The sequence below is a fragment of the Parasteatoda tepidariorum genome, chromosome 4, assembly GCF_982258835.1.
Source record: "Parasteatoda tepidariorum strain Cologne lab strain chromosome 4, Ptep-v5.0, whole genome shotgun sequence".
NCBI classification, from domain to species: Eukaryota; Metazoa; Arthropoda; class Arachnida; order Araneae; family Theridiidae; genus Parasteatoda; species Parasteatoda tepidariorum.
In genome coordinates this window covers 67,233,585-67,248,058 of record NC_141758.1, presented here as the reverse complement: position 1 = coordinate 67,248,058, position 14,474 = coordinate 67,233,585, and positions in this window count along the sequence as shown.

Sequence of the window (14,474 nt, the reverse complement as noted above, 5' to 3'; positions counted from 1 at the left end):
GATGTGTTTGACTCGTATAACGGAGGAGAGAATTAGGCGAGAAGAACTTGAAAAACAAGAACGGCGAGAAGAACTTGAAAGAGAAAGACAAGAACGAAGAGAAGAACTTTAAAGACAAGAACGGCGAGAAGAACTTGAAAGACAAGAGCGGCGAGAAGAACTTGAACGGCAACATCAATTGGAATTGCGTAAACTCGAATTAGAAGCAAATTCTCAAATTCAGCACCAAAACAGACCGGTATCAGGTGAAACAAATCATAAAATACAGATTTTACAAATAACACCAAAATTTAATGAAGGTAAAGATGAAAAGTCGTTGTATCTGATAAATTTTGAACGTCGAGCAGAAATTGCACAAATTCCTAAAGATGAATAGGTGCCTTACCTATTGAGCGTAGTACCACCCGACATTTCAAATATGTTGGCGAGAGAGTCTCCTAATGATGCCAATAACTACGACTTTGTAAAACAATTGATTCTTAAACAATATAAGCTTAATGCAGAGGAACTCAAACAAAATTTTTATCGACATTTTAAATCACCTGAAAAATCTTGGCGAAATTTTGCACAAGAATTAAATTGCTATTTTAGCGAATGGGTTTCTGAAGTAAAAATTACCACTTTCGATGATCTTAAGAGTTTGATGGTTACCGAGCAAATGAAACGTCATGTACCAAATGACATGAGAGATCATTTTCTTGAAGATTGGATGGAATTGAATTCTTATTCCAAATTAGCCGGAAAATTGGACGACTATGAAAGTTTAAAAAACAGTTTCAAGGAAAAGTCTGTGTCTTATAATCGAAGTAACCTTGGATAAATATGATTCTTGGCGATCTCTGAACCAAAGTGATACCAGAACTGAAGAAAAGTTGACTTGGCAGAAAAATAATGTTAAAGAAAATGTTCGCGAAAGAGAATTTGAAAGAAGAAGACAGCTTAGATGCTATGAATGTGGTTCTTATGATCATCTACGCCCTCAATGTCCCAAGGCGAAAACAAATTCTGAAACTGTGGCTTCGCTTCACGTTTCGGAATCAAGGTTTCCTGATATAATGACACCATATACGAGCATTGGCGTGGTAAATGGCGTTGGTATTTCAATACTACGAGACACTGGCGCAACCTTGGATTTAATTCCTAGGAGATTTGCAAAACCTGAAATGTACACGGGTGAATCTGTTTGGATAAGAACTCCAATACAGGAAGAATCATTTTGTTTTCCATTAGCCGTAGTTGAATTAAACTGTAAGTTAGGAAAAGTGGTTACTAAGGCAGCTGTATTAGGTGATTCTCTTGATAAAGGGTATTATTTATTGGGTAACAAAACGGCTGCTCTATTGGAAAATTCGTTTGAAGTCCCAATGATAAGTGCTGTAATGACTCGAAAACAAGAAAATATGAATGAAAGGAGGGAAGTAGAAAATGAAGATAATGTACAGCTCGGTATAGTCGATTCCAATGAACACGTCGTTACTTCTGATCAAACGGCGAAAAACGATGACTTACTCACTGAAAAGATTCGTGACTCCAATTTTCCTGTTCATTTTCCTGTTTATTTTCCTTTACTGTTTTATTTGCCTATATACCGATAAACAAAACAGTTTTATGTCAACCTATATAGATCAGTTTTGACAAAATTTTATGTATGTTTTTTTGCCATTTCCTACTTTTGCAAAGAAAACTCTGTGGAAGGGAGGAGTTAGACTGTAACGTAACAGTGTGACAACTGAGCTAAAAGCATCAATTCCTCGAGAGGTAATGCTAAAATGATGTTGCTTGAGAGACACACACGAGAAGTGATGTTCTTTTTTTGTTGTTGAAGAAGAGAGTTTTTTTTCTGAGAAGAGATATTTCGTTTGGGTAATATTTTGTGATTTTTCGTGTGAATGTTTAAATAAAGTGTTTGGTACAACTCACGTCTTATTTCTGGTTGTTGTGACACAACAAGGTGAACCGGATTCTAATCCCAGTAGATACGAATTCTGCAGCCGACTTGCACCGACCACAGTGCTGACGTGAAATATCCTCAGTGGTAAACGGTTCATGGGTTAGTGTCCCCTTGCCGTCAGGCAAACAGTGGGAGATTCTCGAGGTCTTCCGCTCATAACGCTAATGTGGGTTAGTTCCATCAAAACCTTCCACAGTTAGCCTGACGGCAAGGGGAACCCATAATTAGTTTACCACTGAGAATATTTTACGTCAACACTGTGGTTGATGCGAGCCGGAAGCAAAATTTTTATTAACCAGTCATCGCTAGGATTCAAACCTGGGTCATCTCATTGGGAGGTGAACACTCTATCCCTTTGAGCCACCGCGACTTTTTGATTTTAAATCAAAAAATGTTATGAGCTAAAATGAAAGCAGTTTTCATAAGGAATTTAATGAAGAAAAAAAATTGCCCGGCACTTTTAAAAACATGAGTTATGAAATATTTCCCACTGTTTATTAGCCTCCATTTTACTTAGCAAGTTTTTTATTGCATTTTCAATTAATATAATAATCTAAATTATTTTCTATTATTATAACTATCAATGATTAATAATATTATGCTAATTCCAATTTCTATTTAATTGGAAATTGTTTTTTTAAGAAAATTATTTTTACTTAAGTCGAAACACATAAACCCTTTTTTAATGACCACTTTTTAATCTGTTATCATAACAAAAAAATATTGCGACTGAAAAATTTTCAAACACTTGTGTTCTTTTTAAATGTCGGATGATTTTTTCGTCATTAAATTCTTGTATAAATTCTTAGTTTAAAAGTAATTTAATTTTACTTCAGCATGAGGAAGAACATTTCTAATTTAAAATTAAAAAATTATTTTACAGAATTATTATTTTATTTATGACATTTAATAGCATTCCTTTATATTTTCTCTAAAAATAACTTACTATTTCACATAATACTTGAAGTTTTTGTTCAATCTCCTTTAATGCATCTTGATATATTTTCTTCTTTTGATATAATAATATACATAATTTTCTACTGTTATTATCTATGATTAATTATATTATGTAAATTTCAAACTTCACCTGTTTATAACTAATTAGAAATTGGTGTTTAAGAAAATTATTTTAATTCGTGTCTACACACATAAAAGCCTATATAATGAGCACTTTTTAATCAGTTACCGTAACAATGCCAAATTGGGAGAAGTTTATGGGAGGTGTAATGGGCGTTAAATTACCAAAGAATTTAATTTTTCTTTTTTGCAAGCTATTGCGAGAAAAACTACTTTTTTCGTAAAAAAAAAAAGCATTCAGCATTGAAAAATATTTAAAAACTTTTTTTTTCTTTTCAAATATTGGACGATTTTTTTTCTTCGTCTTTAAATTCTTTAATAAATTTTCCATTTAACTCTAACTTCATTTTACTTCTGCGTAAGAGAGAACAGTTTTTATTTTAAAGCTTAAAAATTCTTGTCATGGTATTATTATTTTATATATAACATTTAATAGTTTTTATAATTTCTTCAGCTACCTCAAATATTTTTTCTATTTCCATTAAAGCATCTAGAGTTATATATATATTTTTTTAGGAAAAAAAATTTTCAAAGAAATTCAACAACTTGTAACTAGTGAATTTTTTTTAAAAAAAATTTTTAGATCATTATTATTCCTAACTTAATACAGATACTTATGTTAAAAAAAACTATTAACTTTCATATTTTCCTGTTGCGGTCGAGAAATTTCAACTCAGCTATTAAGATTAGACCTCTAAAATCCATCTATTTTTTTCCACTTTTGCTGGCCCTGTTTAAATTCTTTAAAGATCATATGAGCTGTGTATGAATAAAAATGTTAATATAAAATAAGTTTTGTTGTGAGGTTTGTTTTTATTATCTCGCATTTATAGAAATAATTAACATTCCTATCCAGAGCCGGATTATACCTTTCGTAGGCCCTAGGCATTACCGTTTTTGGGCCCTTCCCCCACTCCTCCCTTCTTTTCAAAATGCTAAAATTTTCTTGCATATTTTTTTTTTTTTACATTTTTATTAATATGGATTTTAATTTACGAATTTGTTTATCGAACTTTATCTGCAATACCGACATACTGCCGATATTGCAGTTGATATCGATAATACCATTATGATTAGTTCGATCGATAACTATGTAAACACTTCACGTCAACAATACAACAACAAACCAGCAAAGAAAACAGTGAAATTGATAGTGAGATTAATTACAAGAAATATTTATACAGTAGAGAACCAATTATCCGGGATGCTCGGGACCATCGCTATCCCGGATGTCTGAATTTCCCAGTTTTCTGGATCGACCAAAAAGTGTCGTTAATCGATGTTTTATCGAACCCGAATTACAAGGAAAAAGTGTAATGCATAAAGTAAGAGAAAAAAGAAAGGTACTCCTAACTTTAAAGAGAAAAAAAAAATGGTAGAAATATAACATTTAAAAGAATAAAAAATTTTACAATTTTAGACAAGAAAAACAAGTTTAAAAGATACAAAGTTCTCATATTTATTTTTTAAAAATAATAACAATTCCTAAATTAACTAATAGAAAAAAAACCAAAGATTAAATAACGCAATATATTTCATACCTAATTATACGGGGAGAAACAATAAAATAAAAGGAAAACTTATTAATCTAAATAAAAACACTTGAAAATTATCGAACCGAAACGATAGTTAAAATAGGCACTAGCATAAATATTAAAATCCGGAACAAGGCAAGATCAACGGAATTTTAAAAAAAAGACCTAATGATAAAATTTATGAATAAAATGAATTTATTGAGTGCGAAATTTATCGTGAAAAGAAAAAAAAATCAAACGTAGTGGAATCAGAAAAACAAAACTGCAATCTGCTTCATAAAATAATCCTATGTTTAAGTTAATAAACAATTCTCCTTCTATTTTATTTTTTTTGTTGATAAAAACAAGATTTTTAATTACAGCAGATGTGGGTGTTTCACCGAATGTCTCTGCTTCCCCCTTTTTATGGGCGTGGGGATGATCAATCACCGTATTCTCAACCAAGTCTAGGTTTTTATTACCTACTAGATTGGCACTCTTTTTCGCCCCAGTATATGCCAAATGATGATCGCTAAAGGGGAAAGTTTAGGAAGGAATGGCTCTTTCTTAAAACACAACCGGTATATTCGCTTGTAGGTATACCGGTATACCGGTATATTTGCTGATAATTTCAATGGTTAAGACAAAAAAAGAAACTAAAGCTCAATCTGAAAACTTTCTTTTAAAGTTTGTATCATGAGCCCCCTTTTACCTTTTTTATTAATTTATTTTTTTAATTAATTTATTTTATTGTACTTGGTTTTGTTTGTTTATTACTTAAAAAACAAGATTTTATTTCTAAAATGACATTTAAAATGTTATATCTTAAAAACAAGATATTACGCTGATCAAGGGTCCTCTCCACCCGATTTGATTGATTTTTGTTTCTTGACATGAAAGTTTATTTTTTTATTTTAAGTTAAAACCATTCACTTTGTAACTTCTTTGCAGACATCTTTGTTTCTGAAGAAATATAAGTATTCTCCTGTTTCATTTCGTACCGGTAATGAGCTTCCTAACCCGAATTAGCGCACTTTATGAAATAAAGTTTTCTGTATTTTTTATTCAATTTATTTTTATAAGATTCTAAATAGAAACAATATTTAATGTGCGTAAACATCTTGGCTTAGCTATTAAAAAAAGCATCAAAAATAGACTTGTTTGAAATTATAACAATTTTAAGCAATATTATTTGAATAATATTGCTTTTAAGCGTATTCAATGTCGCAGTTGATTATTGTTAGAAATATAAAATAATTACAAAAAACTTTTATCAGACTCTAATACTTTCACTTCAGATAACTCAAAAAGGAAATTGATTTAACTATGGTTAAGGAAGTGAAGGAGGAATTATGGAAAACTGATTTAATTATTCATAGTTGCAATTTAAAGTTTTCTACACATGAAAATCTTGCTCTGAGTTTAATAGAAAGAACAATTTGTCTATTTAGAAATGAATATTATTCCTTATTACAAATTAAAGAAAGCTGATATTTAATAAAAATAATTAATTTCTGCTAGTTTCTGACTGTAAACAATCTGAACAATCAATAAAATAAAATTCTCATGATATAATAAATTACCCAAAAGAGCTCAAAACGAAAAGTCATGACCAATTATTGCTACTAGGTAAAAAGAAAGTAGGTAAAGAATCAATAAATCACAACTGAGAAACACTACGAATTCATTCTCTAAACTGGAAAACATATCGACACAATTAAAAAGCTTAATGGAAGAACCAGGTAAGTGACATTTTTAGGAGAAAATAATGAATGAGAAAATATAACAAAAAGTTGTTGCGTCAATATGAATAGTGGTTGCTTAAAGGATTCGTTTTAATCATCAATCAATTTTTTTAAACTTTAATTTTAATTTTCGCATCACTCAACCACATAAGTTTTTAGTATACTTACAAGATTTTTATTTCAAATATAGCGCAGGTAAATAAAATAAAGTAACGAATTTTATCCCGGATTCTAATAAAAATTGGTGATGAAATAGTTCGGATGCAACATTATTATTATTATTATTATTATTTTTTTTTTTTTTTTTTTGTTATAAGAATATGATTTACCTCGTTTTTCCACCTAAGTTTTTCAATAAATATAGCTTTTGTTTAATAATACATCCTTATTGGTGGCTTTACGTTATGAAATAAAAACTCGTTTTGTGTAGTTCATTTTATAAGAATAAAAAAAAAATGCATTCAGCATTGCTTGGTGTGATGCTGTTCTTCATGGCTAACTCATAATCTTTAAAATTTACCTTTGTCAAGTAATTATCTTCGATATATGTCCCTTTCGAGGGGAAGTAAACCACTTATTTCTAAGGTATCGGTAGTAAAGCTAATTAGCATTGGTGTTTTAATACTCACCAATTATATAAGTATAATATTTTATACATATATTAGCATATTTAGTACTAATTACTTAACCCTTCATAAAATAACCTTTGGATAAACGAATATTATAATTCAATGCATTTTTTTTTTATTTTATTTAAAATGGTTTCGAGACATTTTAAAATACGCATAAAGTTAAAGTACGTACAAGAGTCCAACCATATTTACGAGATAGCGGCTACCTCCTTTTTCAGGGGATCAAAAATCAAAATCCGTCAGAGAAAATGTATGTTTATTTGAAGAAAAAATGTTTTTGTGCTTGGTTTAGAAACTTAAAATATCGTCTGCCCTTATTAATTAGCAAATTTGAGCTCACCCTTCAACCGAGCCATTTAGGTTGAGTCTTAGAATATTAAGATCCGACTATTCGATCAAAAGTAATTCCGGGTGATGGTTTTATTATGCACTGCACATATGCATATTTATTTTTATATGCATTTAAATATAATTGTATTCATAAAACTTAAAATAGACAAGCAGTTTTTTAAAAATAATTACCGTGATCTGCACTGACTATGCTCATGACTAACACAGCAGAATTTTTTAGATTATTAAAGGACCGTTTGCACTGAATGCGATTTTTTTCGGATCACATCTTTAATTAAAATCCTCAACACTCACTAATCACGTTGCCGCTCGCGTGCAAAAGTGCATCCAGTGAGGATGCCGTTGTAAAGAATAGTAAGGATACTTTTAAGAATTTTAATTAAAGATAGATAAAATTCGTAAATTAATTTTCCTGCTGGATGTGAATAATGAAACATTTAGTTTTAAAATCGTTATAGTTAAAAATGCACATTAAGGACACATTTTTTTTAAACAAAATACATGCAATCGTAAATTTGTTAAATTTTCCGATATGATAATTAAAAATAAAAATCTTTTTCATGAAAAAAATAATTATTCGTAGCATTTATTACGAATTTATATATATATATATATATATATATATATATATATATATATATATATATATATATATATATATATATATATATATATATATATATATATATATATATATATATATATATATATATATATATATATATATATGTAGTATCTAAAATACTAGCTTAATAAAATTAAAAGGATCTTTTGAGACTAAACTCAAAAAGAATTATATCTATCTGCAGATAAGCTTATCTGGTCTCTGAGAACATTAAATTTCTCTTTCACATACTTAACTTGACTCTTCGCGTATACATTTAGTCCCGTTGAATGGCGAGGAAATCTTTATTTATAAAATGAATCCGCACCACACTGTAAAATATCTTAATTGAAACCGAATTCCCATAAAAATCAAGACGTGTTGAGATATTAGTTCATCTCCATCTGGTCTTAAGATCTTCCAGACGCCGGTTCTAACATCTGGATTATTTGGGTCACATGACATGAAGGAAATTATATGTAACACGTAAAAAAGTGTACACTTATCTTTTAGATATGAAACTGTAAGCATCTATCCAGGAGGCGATATTCCACTATGACTAACTCTGGGGCACTTCTTCGCCAAACTGCGCGATAACTGCTTAATTGTTATACGCGCATATCTACGAAAGAGTCTGTGGCAACCCTTCACTGTAAACAAGGAACATCGTCTTTTTAAACTTGATTATCGTTTTTATTTTTACTATCGTATTTATTTTTATTTAATTTCCCCCTTCTATTTGAGCTTAGTGTTGATAAAAGATGCAAAGAATAATTGTTTGGTTGAATACCTGATACATGCAGAAAAGATGCAAGCAAATATTTGGTAACCAATTGCGACTCGTAAATTCTATTTCGGCCAAAATACTATACATTGATTATAGTTTAAACAGGTTTTTAAATTAAAGCATTCTATTTGCAAGTTTTCCAAAAGATATTAAGTATAATTACCACTTTATTATAAATGTTAAATTTTAATAACGTAAGAGAATATACCTCTTAGAAACAACTTTTTACCATGCTATTTCTTTTTCCATTTTTGCACATTTTTTCCCACAATATATAAATATTTATTATAACATTCGGAAAAGGAAATCAGATGGTTATCAAATTTATAACTATATTTAAAATTTAATTAATTTAATATGCTTTTATATTTAAAAATTAATAAACACTAAAAATTTATTATGCATAAATACAACTGTAAGATTACCCACCACTAGATGGCGCTACGAAATATGAACGAAACTTAAGAATTAATTAAAAAAGAATCTCTCTCTCTCGTTTTGGGAACGAGAGAAGCGTTTTTGACGATGTCATTTACAATTATTTTTATATACTTAATTTTATGTTTGTGATGTAGCATAATTAGGTGTTTAAATAAATTTGTTTTATGCCAAGAAAGGTTTAGCGTGAAAATTATTTCACACTATGAAAATTGGAAAAAAATCTGCAAGTTTTACTACAACCCATGGATTTTGTTGCTCAAAATACATCAATTGATATCGAAATGTATTTATGTTCGACCAAATCGAATATATTTGGTTTTTGAGGCAAATAAGCAAAATAATTTTTGCATTATTACTATTAATTCTAATTTACCATATCTTTTTCACTTCATAAATTTTAAAAAAATTGTAGTTTCTCAGAACATAATCGAAGACAAATGATTTCAAATGTGTTTTATAATTAAAAATTCAAGATAATCTAAATAAATGAAAAAAATTAAAAAAAAGCACTTTTAAAAGAAATATATGTGCATGAAAGAAAAGAATTCTCATTTCATTTAAATTTTAGTACATAATCATTAAAATAAAATGTACTCATTGAATTGCAGCATATTTAGTATTTTTCTCAACATTTTGTGGTTGTCTAAATGCTACACCATATAATTAAGCAATATATTTAATTTGTGAATCAAGTTCTGTTTAAAAATGTTTACTCTTTAAACAAAATTAAACGTGATCGCACCCTAATTAGTGTATAATTACAATATTTTATGTTTCACCTAAAGATTTAAAAAATGTGACTGACCCAGTTTGAACATTGTAGGTTAATATATGGGAACCATACTGCCCAAAACAGAAAATATTAGTTATAAAGCAAATTCACTTAAGAAAAAATGCTCAAAGACTGCTTACAGGATATTAACTTTCTACTGGAATGAAATTTTGATAATTTCATATTAAAACGGTGAGACTATACTAAGAATCGATGGGTTTTCTTTTCGAGGAGAACCATTGTTTCTTGCTGGTAAAAAAAGTTGGTCGAAATTAAAATAAAAACTAGGCAAAATTTAAGACACTGAAAGTAACCATAGCGAAATAATTCGTTATTTTTCTGTATTGAGTTTTAAATTAAATTAAAATAAAAATTATTACTAAATGTATTAGTTTATCCTTATTCACCATTACAGTAAATTGGATTGTATTTAACTCATTTTGAAGACATTTTTTATTCAGATTTTAATTACTTTTTATTATTAATATGACTAGTAACTAATAAGTAAATATTTAAATAATTGGCATAGATAAAATTGTTCGTATTAATTCAGGTCTTATTTTTGATATTGATGAGTTATTTTTTAAATTGCAAAGAAGAAATCAAGAATAATTTTCAACAACTGATTGAAATATGGATATATTAGCCGTAATTTTTTATAAAAGGTATGGTAATTGTTGTTTAGGTTTAGTGCTAAACTTCTTGATATTAATTATTTTTGTAGCAAATTTATAAAAAAAAAATTCAGCATTTAGTTCTAAGCGGAAATATGATTCTATAGGTGAAATCATAAATGGTAGAAATGTTTATTTATAAATATAATGAAATTGCGTTGCGCCACGTAAATACAAACATATAGTTGTATAATTAATTACTGCTCCATTTTTACGTTACTTGAATTAAAAAAGAAGTTTCGTTATATGAAACAATTAACGTGAAACTAAAACATACGAAAAATACAATTTATATATCTTAAGTAATTTTATTGTTCATTTAAATTAACAAATTTTTGTACAAATGAGTTCCACCGATCATTCCATAAACAAACACTACTTGCACTCGTATAAAAAAAAAAATAATAGCGGTTGAAGTTTAATCTCGTACGATTCGAGAAAGCGTGAGATTCATTGATTTGGCGGGTTAAGAATTCGCACACCAAACAGTGCCAATTGGAGTGCCCCAGAGTTAGTCAAAGTGGAATATCGCATCCAGGAGCTCTGCTCCCTGTATATATAATTTGTAAATAGATTCCTTATTCTTAATCTCAATAAAAGCATAGAAAATGCATTATGTTGTCATCCTTATATAAAAGATATTAAAAATATTAAAATATGACTGCGAAAGTTGGAATCAGCAATATAATTCATGAATGAAAGCTACGACTAAAGAGTTTACGAGAAAGAACGAGAACGAGCACTACATCAAAGCCGGCAGGATTTCTCTCTGCCCAGAACCCAATGGAATGGCAAGCGAATTTAAAGATTATTGCAAAGAATTTTTGCTTTGAATGAATGAACTGGAATTAAGAGATGCAACATTAAAAGTTTGATGAACTCCCGTTATCGGCCCCTTCTCTGCTTGGGACGGAAAGTCGGAGGTTCCTTTTGCCCCCCTGAAGCCCGATGGAGATCCGATGATGAAATTCGCCGCCCCTATAGAGATCTGAGGGTGAACTTCGCCGAAGGAGGGATGACCTTACTCGCTAAGTATGCTCGCTAAGTGATCTTCGCCGCCCCTGTTCTTGATGCGCCCTAGGAAAAAGACTGACTCTCGCAGGAGAAAAATGTTGAAGAGTGAAGGAGGAGGAGAAAGGGACTGTTTATTGTATTTCTAATACGGTGCGCTCGCGTTGTTGAACAGATGAAGATCGGTAAGTTTTGAAAATGATTTTGTTGAATTAAGTGTATTACAAATAATAGTTTTATTACAATAGTGAAGATAGTTATAAATGGAAATTATATTTTATTATGGAGTGTGTTGCAATTTTAAAAAGTATATAGAGTGTGTTGGTATTTTGAAAATGTAATACTTTGATTTTCTTTTCAATTGATTTTGATTTTCATTTCTCTTATTGCAAAAATGAGTATCTTATTTTTAAGTTATTGATAATTATTGTTGTGAAAAATGGCATATTTATGGAAATTAGTTAAATAGGAACTGGTAATTTTAGCGAATGAATTAGAATTAGATGTAAATGAAAATAACACAGTTCCAGAGATAAGAAATAAAATTGTAACGCAAGATAATTATGACGAATCTATAACTAAAGAAATAGTTAATAGAATTTTAGAAGAAAAACGGGAGAAATCAGAATTACAACTTTTAAGAGAAAAGGTTTTAAGTCTAGAAAATAATGACAAAGATATATCCTATTTAGGTAAACTAGTAAAAGCTGATTTAATTGTTTTGGCAGATGAGTTAGGAATATTAGTAAGTGATACCGAACCAGTTTCCGAAATCAGGAAAAAAATAATATCAGATGAGAATTACAATGGTGTTTCTACTGTTTAAAATGGTTTTAAAGACGTATTTCCACTAGTTATGTTGTTAGATATTTTTCTTAAATAAATCTTAAACGCAACTTAAAAAAAAAAAAAAAAAAAAAAAAAATTTAAGGTGCTTTGGTTATAATTTTTTTTTACACAATCACAATTTTTTTTTACAAGTTATGTATTTTGTTCTATTATTCTACATGAAAAATATTTAATTTTGAACTAGATTAATCAAAGTTTCTATATTGATGGACTAAGTCCTAAATTTTATAAATTTTGTTGTATGCTGGCCATACAAAAACTGAAAAGACGTCTTCAGTAAGTTTTCAAAATTGCTACTTTACCCATCATTTGGATCTTTTTTTGAAATAGTTCAAAGTTTTTTTTTTCAAACTACACTGGTTATCATAAATTAAGGAAAAATCACAAAAATAGCGATAACTCTTTCAAAAGTAAGCCAAACCGTGCAAAATTTGCATATGTTGTCCACTAAGAGTAGCTGAGTAAAATTGCAATATGCAAATTAGTGGCGCTGCACTCGGCTTACGTCATCTGCCTGGAGCATAAAAGTCCAAGTTTGAGAGAAAGCACACAAATTTTACTGTGATTGCGACATTGAAAATCTGAGATAGCCAATTCGTAATAATGACCTCTAGGCATCATTTACCTGAAGAACTACGATGGAGAGCCATCGGGAGACTAGAGGCAGGGCAGAGTCAATCAGAAGTGGCCAGATGGCTAAATGTGAGTCCATCTGTGGTTCATAGACTTTGGAGGCAATTTCAAACCACAGATTCGGCATCTAGGAGGTTCAGTCAAGGACGGCCAACTGTTACGACCAGTGCCGATGACCGATATTTGACATTAAGTGCACGCAGGAATAGAACCGCTACTCCGACACATCTTAGATCCTCTCTTGCTGCAGCCACCGGAAGGTTGGTGTCAACGTCAACTGTGCGCAGAAGGCTCCACGAAGGTGGTCTGTATGCGAGACGACCAGCCATTTGCGTGCCGCTCACATCACGCCATAGGAGAGACCGTTTGCAGTGGGCCCGACAACATGTCCACTGGACGTCAGATCAATGGAGGCCTGTTCTCTTTACGGATGAGTCCAGGTTTAGTCTAGAAAGTGACAGTAGACGTTATTTGATATGGAGAGAACCTGGGACCCGTTATCATCCATCAAACATCCGTGAAAGAGATGCATACGGAAGAGGCAGTGTCTGTGTTTGGGGAGGCATATCCTTAGGAGGGCGCACATACCTCCATGTCTTTCCAAGGGGAACCGTGAATGCTCAGGTTTATCGAGACAACATCCTTGATGCTTATGTGCGCCCATATGCCGGGGCAATTGGTGATTGCTTCCTGTTACAGGACGATAATGCAAGACCACACAGAGCTCGCATTGTTGATGATTATCTTCAACAGGAAACAATTACTCGCATGGAGTGGCCAGCTCGATCCCCGGACTTGAATCCTATCGAGCACGTTTGGGATGCTCTAGGGAGGCGTGTATCTGCCATCAATCCGCCCCCTCAGACCCTTGCCACGCTTGCAACTGCTTTACAAGAGCAATGGCTCTCACTTCCTATTGAACTGATAGACCGCATAATTGAAAGCATCACACATCGCTGTTTGTGCTGTATTGCTTCTAGAGGCAATCATATTCCATATTAAAGGTACTTTTTCTATTGCAAACCGATACTTCCAATTTGTTTATTTTATACATGTGCTAATTTCTATACTACTATTAATGTCTGATAATTTCTTTTTATGTTGTTTAATACCTTACTATGTGTTGTATATTGTGGGTAAGTTTCATAAAATTCCATGTGTAATTTCTTGAGTTATCGCGATTTTTGTGAATTTTCCTTAATTTATGATAACCAGTGTATTCTAATTGTTTTCTTATCTAAACGTAAATTTGATTTTTTAGATAAAAAAAAAAGAAATAATTATAAATAAAAATATTCACCATAATTGTATTTATACGTGATCTTATGTATATTAAGAATTAGAAAATTTCATGATTAGGTTATTTTGGTTTTACTATCTACTGGCTAAACTATTCTTTTGGTCAATTTTCTTAGTTTTTTTTTTTACAAACA